We start from the raw sequence: 17,632 nt of genomic DNA, 5'->3' as shown, positions 1-17,632 counted from the left end.
GTCCCCAATTAGAGGTGTCCAAGGTTCTTAAGCACACTCTTTTTTGCTTTTGGCTTGACACCTTCACGCCACAAGCACATGGTTAGGGACAGCTTGGTTTAGCCGCTTAGGCCAGGATTTTATTCCTTTGGATCCTCCTATCCATTAATGCTCAAAGCCTTGGATCCTTTTTATTTTACCCTTGCCTTTTGGTTTAAAGAGCTCTTTGCTTTTTCTGCTTGCTTTTTCTTTTTCTTTCTTCTCTTTTTTTTCTTTTATTTTCGCCATATTTTTTTCGCAAGCCTTGTTATTCACTACTTTTTCAGTTTTATGATTTTTCAGATTATCAATAACGTTTCTCCTTTTTCATCATTCTTTCAAGAGCCAACAATTTTAACGTTAATAAACAACAAAATTCAAAAGATATATGCACTTTTCAAGCATTCATTCAGAAAACAAAAAGTATTGTCACCACATCAAAATAATTAAACTAATTTCAAGGATGAATTCGAAATTATGTACTTCTTGTTCTTTTGTAATTAAAAACATTTTTCATTTAAGAAGGTTGATGGATTCATAGGACATTCATAGCTTTAAGACATAGACACTTAAACACTAATGATCATGTAATAAAGACATAAACATAAATAAACATAGAGCATAATAAACGAAAAAACAGAAAAATAAAGAACAAAGAAATTAAAGAATGGTCCACCTTAGTGATGGCGGCTAGTTCTTCCTCTTGAAGATCTTATGGAGTGCTTTAGCTCCTCAATGTCTCTTCCTTGCCTTTGTTGCTCCTCCCTCATGGCTCTTTGATCTTCTCTAATTTCATGGAGGAAGATTGAATGCTCTTGGTGCTCCACCCTTAGTTGTCCCATGTTAGAACTTAATTCTCCTAGGGAGGTGTTGATTTGCTCCCAATAGTTTTGTGGAGGAAAGTGCATCCCTTGAGGCATCTCAGGGATTTCATGATGAGGAATTTCCTCATGTTCTTGTTGAGGTCCATGAGTGATCTCTCTTGTTTGCATTGAGCTCCTTCCACACAGATGTCCATGAGGACTTGGTCCAACCTGCCATCAAAGTTGACTCTTCTAGTGAAAGGATGAGGGTCTCCTTGCATTATTTGCCACAATTTCATAGAAGTGGTCTTGATAGACCTTTGAGATGAATCTCTTCATCTCCCAAGACTCAGAGGTGGAAGCAATTGCCTTTCCTTTCCACTTTCTTGAGGTTTCTCTGACCTTAGGTGCCATTAATGGTTTTTTCTGACCTTGGGAGGGAAATGGATTTTGAATTTAGATGTAGGTGGGGTTTTTTGGGGAAGAGTGGATGGATGTGAGTGGTGAAGGGTATTTGGGGAAGAGATATGGAAGTGATTGGTGAAGGGTATTTAGGAAAGAGTGTTATGAAATGGTGTGAAGAGGAGAGAAGAAGAGGTGTGTAGGTGGGGATCCTGTGGGGTCCACAGATCCTGAGGGGTCAAGGATTTAACATCCCTGCTCCATTTAGGCATGCAAAACGCCCTTAGAGTGCATTTCTGGCATTAAACGCCAGGTTGCTGCTTGTTTTTGGCGTTTAACGCCAGCTTTTCTACCATTCTTGGCGTTAAACGCCAATTAGATGCTCTGTTCTAGCGTTAAATGCCAGACTGTAGCTTGTTTCTGGCGTTTAACGCCAGCTTGATGCTTCTTTCTGGCGTTAAACGCCAGTCTGATGCTTCTTACTGGCGTTTAAATATCAGTAAGCTCTTCCTCCAGGGTGAGCTGTTTTTAATTCTATTTTTCATTCTGTTTTTGATTTTTCAGTTGTTTTTGTGACTTTACATGATCATCAACCTAAAGAAAACATAAAATAGCAATGGAAAATAAATAGATATAATTAAATAACATTGGGTTACCTCCCAACAAGCGCTTCTTTAATGTCAATAGCTTGACAATGGGCTCTCATGGAGACTCACTGATAATCAGAGCAAGGTTAGGGCCTCTCAACACCAAACTTAGAGTTTGGTTGTGGCCTTCCAACACCAAAATTAGAGTTTGAATGTGGGAGTTTTGTTTGACTCTGTATTGAGAGAAGCTTTTCATGCTTCCTCTCCATGGTTACAGAAGGAGAACCTTGAGTCTTGAATACAAGGTAGTCCTCATTCAACTGAAGGACCAACTTTCCTCTTTCAACATCAATCACAGCTTTTGCTGTGGCCAGGAAGGGTCTGCCAAGGATGATGGATTCATCCTCATCCTTCCCAGTGTCTAGGATTATGAAATAAGCAGGGATGTAAAGACCTTCAACCTTCACTAGCACGTCCTCTACTATTCCATAAGCCTGTTTCATTGATTTTTCTGCCATCTCTAGTGAGATTCTTGCAGCTTGTAACACAAAAATTCCCAGTTTCTATATTACAGAGAGTGGCATGAGGTTTATCCCTGACCCCAGGTCAAACAAAGCCTTCTCAAAGGTCATGGTGCCTATGGTACAAGGTATGAAGAATTTTTCGGGATCCGGTTTCTTCTGAAGTAATGTCTACCTCATGAATGCATTCAGTTCATTGGTGAACAAGGGGGTTCATCCTCCCAAGTCTCATTACCAAATAACTTGGCATTCAGCTTCATGATTGCTCCTAGATACTTAGCAACTTGCTCTTTATTGATGTCTTCATCCTCCTTAGAGGAAGAATATTCATCAGAGCTCATAAATGGCAGAAGGAAGTTCAATGGAATCTCTATGGTCTCTGTATGAGCCTCAGATTCTTTTGGTTCCTCAAAGGGAAACTCCTTTCTGTCCAGAGGACGTCCCATGAGGCTTTTCTCACTGGGACTCACGTCCTCCTCACTCTCTCCAGGTTCAGCCATCTTGGTCATGGTTATGGCCTTGCACTCTCTCTTGGGATTTTCTTCTGTATTGCTTGGGAGAGTACTGGAAGGAGTTTCAGTAATCTTCTTACTCAGCTGACTGGTATGCGAAATTGTTACTCAGGTTGTGAATTATTGTTCGAAATTGATTCCCTGGCGATGGCACCAAAAACGGATGCACAGAACCATGGTCTAAACATATCTTCATAACTTCGCATAACTAACCAGTAAGTGCACTGGGTCGTCCAAGTAATAAACCTTACGTGAGTAAGGGTCGATCCCACGGAGATTGTTGGTATGAAGTAAGCTATGGTCACCTTGTAAATCTCAGTCAGGCGGATATAAAATTGTTATGGAGTTTTCGAAATTAATACTAAAATAAGGATAGAAATACTTATGTAAATCATTGGTGAGAATTTCAGATAAGCGTATGGAGATGCATTCATTCCTCTGAACCTCTGCTTTCCTGCTGTCTTCATCCAATCCGTCTTACTCCTTTCTATGGCTGGCTTTATGTAAGGATGTCACTGGTGCCAATGGCTACTTTCAATCCTCTCGGGAAAATGGTCCAAATGCTCTGTCACAGCACGGCTAATCGTCTGGAGGCATCACCCTTGTCGTTGGTTGCATCCTATTCCTCTCTGTGAAAATGGTCCGATGCACTGTCACTGCATGGCTAATCATCTTGGAGGTTCTCGATCATACTGGAATAGAATTTACTATCCTTTTGCGTCTGTCACTACGCCCAGCACTCGCGAGTTTGGAGTTCGTCACAGTCATTCAATCCCAGAGTCCTACTCGGAATACCACAGACAAGGTTTAGACTTTCCGGACTCTCATGAATGCCGCCATCAATCTAGCTTATACCACAGAGATTCTGATTAAGAGATTGATGTGCATAAACTTGATATGCTACGATTTAGGAAATTGCACGATCGGCAAAATTCCTTCCGGCAAGTGCACCGGTTATCGTCAAGTAAAAACTCACAATAGAGTGAGGTCAAATCCCACAAGGATTGGTTGAGTGAGCAATTCGGATTAGAAGTATGTTCTAGTTGAGCGGAATCAAGATTTAGATGAGAATTGCGGAATGTAAAATTGCATGAATTAAAGAGCGAGAGGCTAAATTGCTGAAATTAAAAGGGATGGGGGTGATTGCATGAATTTAATTGCAGAATGTAAAGAGAAAGTGGTAAATCAGGAATGGGGAGTTCATTGGGTGTTAGGAGATATTGAGATCTCCGAATCAAAACAACTTTTATCCCTTCCTCAACCAATGCATTCATTGAATTTTGCTTGGCAATCTTATATGATTGGATCCCAATCCCTTGGCTCACCAATTCTCTCTAAAAACAAACAAATTCCCAATCCCTTGGTTTAAATGTTCATAAGAAGAGATGATGCTCGATCACTGATTATACCACACAGTTTCATGAACCACAATTTGGTAGGATTACATGTCACAATATCCATCCAAACCCCAATCCAATTCACTGTGAGAAAGCTTCCCTAGCATGAATCCTCCATTCCTTTCCCAAGGTTCTGAAGGATTCCAATTATGGGTAGTTTCTTTCCCAAGACAACTACCCAATGGAATTAGATCGAGAAGCTTTCTAACAAAATTCAAGAGAAAAGATTGAAGAAGAAGATAAAACTATTATTGATTCATTGAATTACAATAGAGCTCCCTAACCCAATGAAAGGGGTTTAGTGAGTCATCGCTCTGAATTCAATTACAAAACTAAAAGAAAATGATCCAAAGTTCTCCCTGTAAAAGTTTTTTTTTTTACTAACTTAAATTCTATCCTATTTATACACATTCTAAATTGAGCTTCTGTTGTGTTTCTTGGGCTTTGAGGCCTTTCCCTGATTTCCTTTTGCTTTGGGTTTATGGTCCATAATCCTGATGAGGCTGTGATCCAATTCTGTAACATTCATTGAGCAAACTTAGTGATAAACAAGTAATGACACAAGACTCAACAAATTGAAGCTCCAGACTCATCAATTCTTCAGGCCCAATCCCATAAACCATGATATTCAATTGGGTTTCATACCATAATACGTTTAAGTTAATGTTTGTGCTCAAATGCTAACTTAAACTTCAATATATTTGGCCCAGAAACCCCTTTCAAAAAGTGGCGTTTAAGTTGAAGTTTAAGTTTCAGTTTAAGGTTAAACTGAAACTTAAACGTGGAAATGGAAGAAAGCAACCCAGGAGTGTGAAATGTCGAACACGTTTAAGCTTCAGTTTAAGGTTAAACTGAAGCTTAAACGTGGAAATGAAGAAAGCAACCCTGGAGGAGCAATTGGGTCGAACACGTTTAAGCTTCAGTTTAAGGTTAAACTGAAGCTTAAACGTGGAAATGAGAAAGCAACCCTGGAGGAGAGAAATAGTCGAACACGTTTAAGCTCCAGTTTAAGGTTAAACTGGAGCTTAAACGTGGAAATGCTCCCTTAGTGAAATTCTCATTCTGGCGTTTAACTTCCAGTTTAAGGTTAAACTGGAGGTTAAACGCCAGTTTCAGCATTTCTTAGCCTTCATGATTCTGGCGTTTAAGCTCCAGTTTAGGCTTAAACTGGAACTTAAACGCCATTTCCAGCATTATATGGCTTGGTAGTTTAAGTTCCAGTTTAAGCTTAAACTGGAACTTAAACTCCACATGTGATATTCAAGCTTCCTTTATTGATTTTGTTGCTTCCTTGCCTAGCCTCTTCTTCCCTGAAATCATCCAAACAATTGCATCAAAGTCTTGCAAAATTTCATGAGAAATCTTCCATTCATAGCATTCAAGTAATATAACTAAAAACTCATGGAATTTGCATCAAAATCATACTGTTTGGATGGTTCATTGCTTTGTTATTCATTTAACCATTCTTGGTTACTTTAAGCTCAAGAAAATGCATAAAACAACTAAAACTAACAGAAAAATGCTAGTGAAACTAGCCTAAGATGCCTTGGCATCACAACACCAAACTTAATACTTGCTTGTCCCTAAGCAAGTCCTGAGTTATTTGAGAAGAAAGTATGAAACAGAAAGCAATTACATTGGCTATATTAGCAAGCATTTGAAGTTCATCAAAAGGGTTTTATGCAGAAAGTTGCAGCATCACTTTTTCATTCTTATCAGGTAAGATTATCACTTTTTCATTGCATCCATCAAACACTGCTATGGCCTCTTGTTATTCTTATGTCCTTGGCACTTTTCTCTTCTTTGTTTTTCTTTTCTTTTTCTTAGAGCTCCCTTGCTCCTTGTTTGCTTAGTGTCATGTGTTGCACAAGCCTTTGGCATTTTCTTTTTCTTATCAGTGCACTACACATATCCACTCCAGGCATTTTAGTTCACATTTCTTCTTGAGACATTGGTGCCCAGCACCTCTTTGTGTGACTAAATGTTTTGTATTTAGGTTGCTCTTGATAATGGACTTTTGGTTGATAATCCCGGGTTAGTTAACCCAAGTTACCAAGTGTTGAAACACTCCTCAGAGCCTATTCATCCAAGCATATCCTTAATACATAAACACCACAGGCATTTCTCTCAGAAGTTCAAACCATTGGTGCCTAGCTTATTTTCTCAATTTTTTTTTGCTTTTTGGTTGCCCTTTTTCAGTGGCTTTTTCTTCTTCTTTTTCTTTCTTTTTCATGGCCATAGACATTTATTCATCAAGATCCATAGGCAGTTTTCAATTTCTACACAAAAAATGATAATTCTACACTCTATTTCCAGTGATCTGACTAAACAATCAAGCATGCATACCACCACTTAATTCTACTTGATTTGTCACTAATTGAGCCAAGTTACTTTTGTTCAAACTTTTCTTTTATTTTTGGAAACAGAACAAGCATGGCAAGGATTTGTTTAAGAAGGTGAAGTTATATCCAAACATCTAGGCATTCACTTTATTCAAAGCAATAAACAGACAAACATACTAGAACTTTCACATAAAACTTAAATGACTTATAATGAAAGAAAGCTCATAAAGACAATTCACCAATTATCATTTGATTATTAAGGAATGAGACCACCTCTCATTTATTGCTTGGTTCTTCTTGATTCTTGGGATCCTGCTTCTTCTTGCTTCTTACCTCTTTTTGACCACTTGTACTTCCTTTGTCTTTTCTTATGAGCTTTTTCCAGAATCCAGCCTTTTTCATTGTTTCTTCCACTCCTTTTTCAAGGATCATTGCCTTGTTTATTTCTCCTTCTTTCCTCCCTTTGAAATACTCATCAAAAGCTGGGAATGCTGGGTCCATCTTGTGTAGATGTTCCCCTATGTAGTTAAGCTTGATTTGAGAACTGATGTTGTAATCAGCTTGAACTGAGTATCTTGCATTCTGCAAAGTGGTGGCTTCCTTGATTGCCAAGATATTGGCATCTTGGTGTTGGCATATGTGGCTGAGGGATTCCTGTAATTGTAAATTCTGTTCCCTTTGCAGATCTAAGAATCTTGATTCAAAGTTCCTTTGCATATCCATCATTTTTAGGTGAAAGTCCTCTTGTCTCTCCTGATGACATGAAATCCATGTTGGTTGTCCTTAATGAATGTGCATAATTCTAATAAATCATAGTCACTTTGACTCTTTGATCCTAAACAATTTTACTACCTAAAGTAATTGAAATCAAAGTATTAAAACATGCAAATGGTATACTTGTCATGAATTTCTAAATCCAGAGGAACTTCTTGCTTTTCATTAACTGTGTTCTAAAAGGAACACCAAACTTAATGTTTGGTTGTGCACCTTGAATGAAAGATTGAATACAATTTGAATAAGATTTGGGGGTGCCTTCAGGCACACCAAACTTAGAGACCAATTGTATTTTACATGCAATGTTTAGTGCACTTTATCAACAGTTGTCTTGAGGATTCAAGTTCATGCATAAGAAACCATGCTTTATTAGATGCAGAGCAAAACAATAAAGAGTAAGGATACTAAAACATGGGTTGCCTCCCATGAAGCGCTTCTTTAACGTCACTAGCTTGACGGTTGTCCCTTGTTAGGGTGGATTGTAGTGCTTGATGTCTTCTCCTCTCACTATGAAAACGTCCCCATTTGATTCCTTCATGACTTCTAAATGTTCCATAGAAAGAACTTTCCTGATTGTGAACACTTGAGGGAGCTGGGAAGGAATGGTTTTGAGGCCAGGTGGGATTGGCAGATAATGACTTGATATCACTTTATCTCCCGAAGAGAAACCTTCAGTGGGAATTTTCTTGTTTCTCCACCCTCTTGGCAATTTCTTTACAATTCTTCCCTTTCTCTTGAGGATTTCTTCATTGACCCTTATGCCAGGAGGATCCTTCTGATCTGTTTCTATTGATTCTTGTGGCTTTAACTCTTGCAATTCTTGTTTGCCTTCCAAGGACTGTTTCAGAGTTTCAGCTGCTGGATTGCTTTCCTCCAAACACAGATGGCTACTATCATCCTTAGGCTTTTCAGGTTCTGGTTCAGGCTCAGATGCAGGTTTGAAAACATTGAAAATGAGCTGTTCATCATGTATTCTCAAAACTAGCTCTCCTTGTTCTACATCTATGAGCGCTCTAGCAGTGGCTAGAAATGGCCTTCCCAGAATGATAGGGTGTAGGTAGCTTTCCTCCATGTCCATAATGACAAAGTCTGCGGGGAAGAAATAATTTCCCACTTTCACCAGCACATTGTCAACTACCCCTTCAGCTTGCTTCTGAGTTTTGTCAGCCAGTTGTATGATTACATCAGTGGATCTCACCTCATTCAGTTGTAGCCTCTTCATAAGAGTCAGAGGCATCACATTTATGCTAGCTCCTAGACCACAGAATCCTTTGTCAATTTTTGTTTCCCCTATGATGCAGGGGATATGAAAACTTCCTGGGTCTGTTTTCTTAGAGACTATGTCCTTCTTGATGAGGGCACTGCATTCTTTGTTCATTATTACAGTTTGTCCTCCCTTCAAAACTCTTTTCTTGCTCAGCAATTCCTTTAAATACTTGATATGTGTAGGCATCTGCTGGAGAATCTCAAGGAAGGGAATATTGATATGGAGAGACTTAAATGTCTCTAAAAACCTTGAATAGGTTTTCCCTTTTTCACCTCCTCCTAACCTCTGAGGAAATGGTGCTTTTGGTTGGTATGTTTCCAGTATGCCTTTTTGCAGTTCCTTGGCTTGCTCAGTTTCACTTTCCTGCTCAGCTTCTTCCACACCTTCCTTCAAGATTTCTGGCTCCTGTTCTGAGGGTATGATTCCTTCTTCTTCTGAGACTTCCTTTAATATGGTGATGGCCTTGCATTCTTCCCATCTCACTCCCTTTTGTTCCCCTTTAGGATTCTTTTCTGTGTCACTAGGGAACACTGCAGTTGACTTGGGGGCCTGTTGAGATAGCTCTCCTACTTGAGACTCCATCCTCTTGAGTTTTTCACCATGGTTCCTTAAGGTAGATCTCACATCATCCCTAAAGCTTTTCAACTCACTTATGTCCTGACCCATGTTTGCCAGTATTCCTTCTATCCTGTTTAATTGATCTTGAAATTGTTGGTTCGGATTAGGTTGGGTAGGTTGATTATTTTGGCCATGATATGATGGTTGGGAGTAAGTGTTTTGTGTGGCTTGGTATGATCTTTGGTTGGAGTTTTGGTATGTGGACTTGTTATGTTGGTTTTGCTGGTTTCCCCACCCAAAGTTTGGGTGGTTTTTCCAGCCTGGGTTGTAAGTGTTGGAATGTGGATCATATGGTTGCCTTTGTTGATTTCCTACATAATTGGCCTCTTCCCAATCACCTCCTTTAGTGCTTACTTCCTCTTGATCTTGTGTGTGTATTGCAGCCACTTGCTTTGTTTCTAATTTCCTGGTGAGCTCTGCTAGTTGCTTGGCAAACACCTTGTTTTGGGCTAAAATTGTATCAACATGGTTCAGCTCCATGACTCCCTTAGTGTTGTGTCTCTCTGAAGCATAGTAGTACTCATTCTCAGCCACTGTCTCAATCACTTCAATGGCTTCTTCCACAGTCTTTTTCCTGTTCAATGAACCTCCTGATGAATGGTCTACAGCCTTCCTTGATTCATAAGAAAGTCCATCATAGAAAATATGCAATTGCACCCAGTCATGGAACATGTCTGGTGGGCATTTCCTTGTCAAATCCTTGAATCTCTCCCATCTTGTTGTCTAAAAGTCTGAACCTCAGATCGAAGCCTATTGACCTTTTGTGGGGGGTAGAAACGTGCGAGAATCTTGCTTTCCACCTCATCCCAGGTTGTTAGGCTCCCCTTTGGGAATGATTCCAGCCACTTAGCTGCCTTGTCCCTAAGTGAAAATGGGAACAAGAGCAGTTTATAGGTATCTTCCTGGACTCTATTGGACTTCACAGTGTCGCAAATTCTCAGGAATTTTGTGAGATGTTGGTTTGGATCTTCATTAGCACTCCCACCAAATGAACAATGATCCTCCACAAGTGATATTAGCTGTGGTTTGAGTTCAAAATTGTTGGCCTGAATGGGTGGTTTCTGAATGCTGCTACCACAATTCCCAGAGGTTGGGTTTATGTATGAACCAAGAACCCTCCTCTCAGGAATGGCATTGTTTCCATCAGCCTTCTCATGGTTGTGAACTTCTCTATCCATGTTGAGATCTAAAGCTTCCTCAAAATTGTCCTCAGATTCTCCTTCAGATTCCTCTTCTCTCAGTACTCTCTTCCCTCTTGCTTCCCTTCTAAGTCTATGAAGGGTCCTCTCTGGTTCGGTATATGGAGGAGTTGATGTCTCTCCTCTCCTACCTGTCATACAAGAACACAGCACAGGCACCAAACAAGTGAAATACTCTTGGTTAATGGAAGAATATGGTTAGAGCAGTTGAGGAATTAATTCAAATAGTTAGTGAGTCAGTGAGTTAGTTGCTTGAATTTAAAGGCATAAAGAAAGAAAGCATGTAACAGAGTGCAGAAATTAAAATTCAACAAGTAACTTGAACTGAATTAACAAAGCAAGAAAAATGCTCAATCTAGTTAACTTCCAATTTGAGAATTGTCAATCGAAAACCAATCCCCGGCAACGGCGCCATAAACTTGATGTGCATAAACTTGATATGCTACAATTTAGGAAATTGCACGATCGGCAAAATTCCTTCCGGCAAGTGCACCGGTTATCGTCAAGTAAAAACTCACAATAGAGTGAGGTCGAATCCCACAAGGATTGGTTGAGTGAGCAATTCGGATTAGAAGTATGTTCTAGTTGAGCGGAATCAAGATTTAGATGAGAATTGTGGAATGTAAAATTGCATGAATTAAAGAGCGAGAGGCTAAATTGCTGAAATTAAAAGGGATGGGGGTGATTGCATGAATTTAATTGCAGAATGTAAAGAGAAAGTGGTAAATCAGGAATGGGGAGTTCATTGGGTGTTAGGAGATATTGAGATCTCCGAATCAAAACAACTTTTATCCCTTCCTCAACCAATGCATTCATTGAATTTTGCTTGGCAATCTTATATGATTGGATCCCAATCCCTTGGCTCACCAATTCTCTCTAAAAACAAACAAATTCCCAATCCCTTGGTTTAAATGTTCATAAGAAGAGATGATGCTCGATCACTGATTATACCACACAGTTTCATGAACCACAATTTGGTAGGATTACATGTCACAATATCCATCCAAACCCCAATCCAATTCAATGTGAGAAAGCTTCTCTAGCATGAATCCTCCATTCCTTTCCCAAGGTTCTGAAGGATTCCAATTATGGGTAGTTTCTTTCCCAAGACAACTACCCAATGGAATTAGATCGAGAAGCTTTCTAACAAAATTCAAGAGAAAAGATTGAAGAAGAAGATAAAACTATTATTGATTCATTGAATTACAATAGAGCTCCCTAACCTAATGAAAGGGGTTTAGTGAGTCATCGCTCTGAATTCAATTACAAAACTAAAAGAAAATGATCCAAAGTTCTCCCTGTAAAAGTTTTTTTTTTACTAACTTAAATTCTATCCTATTTATACACTTTCTAAATTGAGCTTCTGTTGTGTTTCTTGGGCTTTGAGGCCTTTCCCTGATTTCCTTTTGCTTTGGATTTATGGTCCATAATCCTGATGAGGCTGTGATCCAATTCTGTAACATTCATTGAGCAAACTTAGTGATAAACAAGTAATGACACAAGACTCAACAAATTGAAGCTCCAGACTCATCAATTCTTCAGACCCAATCCCATAAACCATGATATTCAATTGGGTTTCATACCATAATACGTTTAAGTTAATGTTTGTGCTCAAATGCTAACTTAAACTTCAATATATTTGGCCCAGAAACCCCTTTCAAAAAGTGGCGTTTAAGTTGAAGTTTAAGTTTCAGTTTAAGGTTAAACTGAAACTTAAACGTGGAAATGGAAGAAAGCAACCCAGGAGTGTGAAATGTCGAACACGTTTAAGCTTCAGTTTAAGGTTAAACTGAAGCTTAAACGTGGAAATGAAGAAAGCAACCCTGGAGGAGCAATTGGGTCGAACACGTTTAAGCCACCCTGTTCAATCATACATTCTGAAAACAAGAAGCATTGTCACCACATCAATATAATTAAGCTAAGTTCAAGGATGAATTCAAAACTCATGTACTTCTTGTTCTTTTGAATTAAAACATTTTTCATTTAAGAGAGGTGTTGGATTCATAGGACATTCATAACTTTAAGACATAGTTACTAACTACTAATGATCATGTAATGAAGACACAAACATAGATAAGCACATAACATAGAAAACGAAAAACAGAAGAATTAAGAGCAAGGAATGAATCCACCTTAGTGATGGTGGCGTTTCCTTCTTGACGAACCAATGATTTCCTTGAGCTCTTCTATGTCTCTTCCTTGTCTTTGTTGCTCCTCCCTCATTGCTTTTTGATCTTCTCTTATTTCATGAAGGATGATGGAGTGATCTTGATGTTCCACCCTTAATTGTCCCATGTTGGAACTTAATTCTTCTAGGGAGGTGTTGAATTGCTCCCAATAGTTTTGTGGAGGAAAATGCATTTGAGGCATCTCCGGGATCTCATGGTGATGAGCTTCCTGCGCCTCTTGAGCTCCATGAATGGGCTCTCTTACTTGCTCCATCTTTTTCTTAGTGATGGGCTTCTCTTCCTCAATGTGAATGTCTCCTTCTATGGAAGCTCCAGCTGAGTAACATAGATGGCAGATAAGATGAGGAAAAGCTATTCTTGCCCCAGGAGAGGGCTTTTCGGCTATTTTGTAGAGTTCAAGGGAGATGATTTCATGAACTTCTACTTCCTCTCCAGTCATGATGCTATGGATCATGATGGCCCGATCCACAGTAACTTCGGATCGGTTGCTAGTGGGGATGATGGAGCGTTGGATGAACTCCAACCATCCTCTAGCCACAGGCTTGAGGTCCAGTCTTCTTCGTTGAACCGGCTTGCCTTTGGAGTCAATCTTCCATTGAGCTCCTTCCACACATATGTCCATGAGGACTTGGTCCAACCTTTGATTAAAGTTGACCTTTCTAGTGTAGGGGCGTTCATCTCCTTGCATCATAGGCAAGTTAAACGCCAACCTCACATTTTCCGGACTAAAATCCAAGTATTTCCCCCGAACCATTGTAACATAGTTTTTTGGATCCGGGTTCTTACTTTGATCATGGTTCTTGGTGATCCACGCATTGGCATAGAACTCTTGAACCATTAGGATGCCGACTTGTTGGATGGGATTTGTTAGAACTTTCCAACCTCTTCTTTGAATTTCATGTCGGATCTCCGGATACTCATTTCTTTTGAGTTTGAAAGGGACCTCGGGGATCACCTTCTTCTTGGCCACAACATCATAGAAATGGTCTTGATGAGCTTTGAAGATGAATCTTTCCATCTCCCATGACTCGGAGGTGGAAGTTTTTGTCTTCCCTTTCCCTTTTCTAGAGGATTCTCCGGTCTTAGGTGCCATCAATGGTAATGGAAAAACAAAAAGCTTATGCTTTTACCACACCAAACTTAGAATATTGCTCGCCCTCGAGCAAGAAAATAAAGAATTAGATGAAGAAGAAGAAGAAAAGATGGAGAAGAGGAGGGAGGTGTGTTTCGGCCAAGAAGAGAAGAGAGAGTTGTGTTGTGTGAAAATGAGGAAGAATGGAAGGCTATATATAGGGAAGGGAGGGGGGTTTAAGTTTTGGCCATATGGGTGGGTTTGGGTGGGAAATTGATTTTTGAATTTTGAAGGTATGTGGAGTTTATTGGGTAGGTTTATGGGGAAGAGTGTTTATTGGGAATAGAGGATGATTGAGAAGAGAGAAGAGAGTGAGTGAAGGTAGGTGGGGATCCTGTGGGGTCCACAGATCCTGAGGTGTTCAGGGATTTACAACCTTGCACCAAATTAGGCATGTAAAATGCCCTTGCACACAACTCTGGGCGTTCAGCGCCAGGTTGGTGCCCATTTTGGGCATTCAACGCCCATTTGTTGCCCATTTCTGGGCGTTCAGCGCCAGGTTGGTGCCCATTTTGGGCGTTCAACGCCCATTTGTTGCCCATTTCTGGGCGTTCAACGCCCATTTGTTGCCCATTTCTGGGCGTTCAGCGCCAGCTCTTCTCCAGGGTGCAATTCTGGCGTTCAGCGCCCAGATGCTGCCCATTTTGGGCGTTCAGCGCCCAGATACTGCCCATTTTGGGCGTTCAGCACCAGAACCATGCTCTGTTCTGGCGTTGAACGCCAGACAGGTGCTTCCTCCAGGGTGTGATTTTTCTTCCGCTGTTTTTGATTCTGTTTCTAAATTTTTCGTTTATTTTGTGACTCCACATGATCATGAACCTAAGAAAACATGAAAAACAAAAATAAAATTAGATAAATAAACATTGGGTTGCCTCCCAACAAGCGCTTCTTTAATGTCAATAGCTTGACAGTGGGCTCTCATGGAGCCTCACAGATGTGCAGAGCTTTGTTGAGACCTTCCAACACCAAACTTAGAGTTTGGATATGGGGGTTTGACACCAAACTTAGAGTTTGGTTGTGGCCTCCCAACACCAAACTTAGAGTTTGACTGTGGGGGCTTTGGTTGACTCTGCTTTGAGAGAAGCTTTTTCTGCTTCCTCTCCATGGATGCAGAGAGAGATCCTTGAGTTGTAAACACAAGGTTGTCCTTATTTAATTGAAGGATCAATTCTCCTCTGTCCACATCAATCACAGCTCTTGCTGTGGCTAGGAAAGGTCTTCCTAGGATGATGGATTCATCCTCTTCCTTTCCAGTATCCAGGACTATGAAATCAGCAGGGATGTAAAGGCCTTCAACCTTTACTAACACATCCTCTACTTTTCCATAAGCCTGTTTTCTTGAATTGTCTGCCATCTCTAATGAGATTTTAGCAGCTTGCACCCCATAGATTCCCAGTTTCTCTATTACAGAGAGGGGCATGAGGTTTATTCCTGAACCAAGGTCACACAGAGCCTTAAAGATCATGTTGCCTATGGTACAAGGTATTATGAACTTTCCAGGATCCTGTCCCTTCTGAGGCAATGTCAGTTGATCCAGATCACTTAGTTCATTGGTGAACAAGGGAGGTTCATCTTCCCAAGTTTCAATACCAAATAATTTGGCATTTAGCTTCATGATTGCACCAAGGAACTTGGCAGCTTGCTCTTCAGTAACATCCTCATTCTCTTCAGAAGAGGAATACTCATCAGAGCTCATGAATGGCATAAGGAGGTTCAATGGAAACTCTATGGTCTCTAGATGAGTCTCAGATTCCTTAGGTTCCTCAGAGGGAAGCTCCTTATTGATCACTGGACGTCCCAGGAGGTCTTCCTCCTTGGTATTCACGTCCTTCTCCTCTCTTGTGGGTTCGACCATGGTAATTAATTCAATGGCCTTGCACTCTCCTTTTGGATTCTCTTCTGTATTGCTTGGGAGAGTACTAGGAGGGATTTCAGTGATCCTTTTACTCAGCTGGCCCACTTGTGCTTCCAAATTTCTAATGGAAGACCTTGTTTCATTCATGAAACTCACAGTGGCCTTAGATAGATCAGAGACTAAATTTGCTAAGCTAGATGGATTCTTCTCAGAATTCTCTGTCTGTTGCTGAGTGGATGATGGAAAAGGCTTGCTATTGCTAAACCTGTTTCTTCCACCATTATTAAAGCCTTGTTGAGGCTTTTGATCTTTTCATGAGAGATTTGGGTGATTTCTCCATGATGTATTGTAGATGTTTCCATATAGTTCACCCGTGTATTTTAACTCTGCTATTGCAGGGTTCTCAGGATCATAAGCTTCTTCCTCAGAAGATGCCTCTTGATTACTGTTGGATGCAGCTTGCATTCCATTCAGACTCTGAGAAATCATATTGACTTGCTGAGTCAATATTTTATTCTGAGCCAATATGGCATTCAGAGTATCAATTTCAAGAACTCCCTTCTTCATAGGCGTCCCATTACTCACAGGATTCCTCTCAGAAGTGTACAAAAACTGGTTATTAGCAACCATGTCAATGAGTTCTTGAGCTTCTGCATGCATTTTCTTTAGGTGAATGGATCCACCTGCAGAAGTATCCAATGACATCTTTGATAGCTCAGATAAACCATCATAGAATATATCCAGGATGGTCCATTCTGAAAGCATGTCAAAAGGACACTTTTTGGTCAGCTGCTTGTATCTTTCCCAAGCTTCATAGAGGGATTCACCTTCTTTCTGTCTGAAGGTTTGAACATCAGCTCTAAGCTTGCTCAGCTTTTAAGGAGGAAAGAACTTGGCTAAGAAAGCCGTGACCAGCTTATCCCAAGAGTTCAGGCTGTCTTTGGGTTGAGAGTCTAACCATATTCTAGCTCTGTCTCTTATAGCAAAAGGGAAAAGCATGAGCCTGTAGACTTTAGGATCTACTCCATTAGTCTTAACAGTATCACAGATCTGCAAGAATTCAGTTAAGAACTGAGAAGGATCTTCAGATGGAAGTCCATGAAACTTGCAGTTCTGCTGCATCAGAGAAACTAGCTGAGGTTTCAGCTCAAAATTGTTTGCTCCAATGGTAGGAATGGAGATGCTTCTTCCATGTAAATTGGAATTAGGTGCAGTAAAGTCACCAAGCATTCTCCTTGCATTATTGTTGTTGGGTTCGGCTGCCATCTCCTTTACTTGTTCGAAATTTTCAATAAGGTTGTCTCTGGATTGTTGTAATTTAGCTTCTCTTAGTTTTCTCTTCAGCGTCCTTTCAGGTTCTGGATCAGCTTCAACAAGAATGCCTTTTTCTTTGTCCCTGCTTATAAGAAAGAGAAGAGAAAAAGAAAAAAAGAGGAATCCTATATGTCACAGTAAAGAGGTTCCTTATTGTTAGTAGAAGAAGAAAAGGAATAAGGGTGAAGAAGAATGAAGAATCCAAACATAAAGGTGATGATAGGAGCAGAGATGTGAGATGAAGAGAAGTGTTAGTAGATGAATAAATAAATAGAAGGGGATGAGAGGAGGAGAGAATTTTCGAAAATAATTTTTGAAAAAGAGTTAGTGATTTTTGAAAATAGTTTTTGAAAAAGGTTAGTAGTTTTTCGAAAATTCAAATAAAAAATAAAATAATTAGTCTAATTAAAAAGAAATTTTGAAAAAGAGGGAAGATTTTTTCAAAAATTAGAGAGAGAGAGTTAGTTAGGTAGTTTTAAAAAAGGTAAGAAACAAACAAAAAGTTAGTTAGTTAGTTGAAACAAATTTTGAAAAGATAAGAAGTTAGGAAGTTAGAAAAGATATTTTGCAATCACTTTTTTTGAAAAAGGTAAGATAAGAAGATATTTTTGAAAATATATGATAGAAATTAGTTTTTGAAAAAGATTTGATTTTTAAAATCTCAATTAATGACTTGATTCACAAGAAATCACAAGATATGAT

General features: G+C 39.7%; 1 non-coding gene across 1 annotated transcript; it reads left to right on the top strand.

The window, feature by feature from the left end:
- The first annotated feature begins 16,375 nt into the window (after positions 1–16,375).
- On the top strand, positions 16,376–16,483 carry LOC112761076 (small nucleolar RNA R71). The gene has a single exon (XR_003181488.1). It is a non-coding gene; the product is annotated as a small nucleolar RNA R71 (small nucleolar RNA).
- Positions 16,484–17,632: the final 1,149 nt, after the last annotated feature.

The sequence above is a fragment of the Arachis hypogaea genome, chromosome 16 (assembly GCF_003086295.3).
Source record: "Arachis hypogaea cultivar Tifrunner chromosome 16, arahy.Tifrunner.gnm2.J5K5, whole genome shotgun sequence".
Lineage (NCBI taxonomy): Eukaryota > Viridiplantae > Streptophyta > Magnoliopsida > Fabales > Fabaceae > Arachis > Arachis hypogaea.
The sequence above is the reverse complement of the archived record's forward strand: the minus strand, read 5'-3'. Positions and strand labels throughout refer to the sequence as shown.